This window comes from Mus caroli, chromosome 19, assembly GCF_900094665.2.
Source record: "Mus caroli chromosome 19, CAROLI_EIJ_v1.1, whole genome shotgun sequence".
Taxonomy (NCBI): domain Eukaryota; kingdom Metazoa; phylum Chordata; class Mammalia; order Rodentia; family Muridae; genus Mus; species Mus caroli.
The window spans coordinates 5,888,974-5,890,891 of record NC_034588.1 but is presented as its reverse complement, the minus strand read 5'-3'; positions in this window follow the sequence as shown (position 1 = coordinate 5,890,891).

Below are 1,918 nucleotides of genomic sequence, written 5' to 3'. Positions count from 1 at the left end.
TTGCTTCTTGGTCATGATGCTTGTGCAGGAATGGAAACCCTGGCTAAGACAGGTATCTTGGTGACATTAAGCAGGCACTGTTCCCTTGGGAGTTCCCCAATGTGAATGTAGTTTGGTCTCCTTTACAGCTGTTCGGGTTTCGAAGTGGAGCTTATTGTTTGATTAGTTCCAACCCCAGTGTATGAGTATTTGGGGTTCAGGCATAGTCAGCTGTTCTGACCTATGCTTGGTTGAGCATGGCTAAGGATCTGGTACACTTTTTTTTTTTTTTAAGAATTCAGGGATCTATCACCCTTTCTTTTTCTTTTTCTTTTTTTTTTTTTTTTAAATTTTTAAAATTTATTATATGTAAGTACACTGTAGCTGTCCTCAGACTCTCCAGAAGAGGGAGTCAGATCTCATTACGGATGGTTGTGAGCCACCATGTGGTTGCTGGGATTTGAACTCTGGACCTTCAGAAGAGCAGTTGGGTGCTCTTACCCACTGAGCCATCTCACCAGCCCCTGGTACACTCTTTTTAGCATTCCAAATAGAGGGGCTGGTTTCTGTTGCTTCCTGAGGTTTGCCACCTTGGTAGATTGGCTATGAGCTTCCTGGTTCTAGTCTTTTTTTTATTTATCATATCCAAGGTTCTGTCTCAGGGGTGGGGTTGGGGACTTTCTCATGGGAGACAAAGAAGACAAAATTGGATTATCATAATCATAGGGCTTGTGTCAGGCTTATCTTTAGGAGGGTCAAAGATCTGGTAGCAACTCATGTGTTATTGTCTCCTGAAGCCTCCTTCATCTGGGTACAGTGGATCCATGGGTGGTGACACTGGTGACCTTCATTGCTATGGAGGTGGTGAGACCACAGGGTATGGATCTTTCCACACCAGCTCTAGGTTCTGGTTAGGATCCCCTTTACCCACATAAAATTACCAGGCTAGAACTTGTGGGCAGGTTCAGACATGGGCAAAGATGCAGCCTCTCAAATAGTCGTCTGAGTCTGTTGCAGGGCCTGTAAGGACTTGGTGTAGGAGTGGTCAGTAATTTCTGTCTTATGAACATCTTTGAGCTTAGGAAAGAGTGGGAGGTTCCCCAATCATAATTTAAAGTGGCATGAAACTTTCCTGTTATGAGGTGAACCTGGCCCTAAGCAGGGCAAAAAGTAGAAGGTTGGCTCAATTTTTGCTGGTCACAAGGACATGTTAAAGTCTCCTTCAAGGTCCTATTCATCATTTTCTACTTATTCTGAGCTTTGTGGTCTATAATAGTTTTCGATCAACATTTAAGACTTTTGCCAGATTTGGGGAAACTTTGGCCATGAAGCCTGGGCTACTGTTGGATCCCAGGGAAAGGGGCAACTAAAATATAGGAATTAACTCTTGGTGAACTTTCTTGGTGACCACTGACTCTCCATTCGGGTGGGATAGGCTTCCATCCTTCCAGAGATGGTATCTGTTAAAACTATCCAACACTTATACCCAATAACCGTGGGTTACCTCTGTGAAGTTCATTTCCCATGATCACTGGGCACGCTTCTTTGGCTGTGGATTCCTTCTGGAACCCTTTTCTCTCCTTTGGAGTTTAATTGTACACACATGGTACATCTGGAAACAATGTCTTTGATAAGATTGTCTAGTTGAGGGATGTAATATCTAGGCCTGAGTAATGAATCAGTTTTAGTGTTCCCAGACAGATGGCCTGATGGACTTTGGTGGCTGTGTCTTCTGGTAATGGCGGGGACTATGAGTCTCCTGTCCAGTAAGAACCTCACCCGCTTGCCTCCTGTTTCATATCTTCCTCTTTTTTTTTAAAGATTTATTTATTTATTATATGTAAGTACACTGTAGCTGTCTTCAGACACTCCAGAAGAGGGCGCCAGATCTCATTACGGATGGTTGTGAGCCACCATGTGGTTGCTGGGATTTGAACTC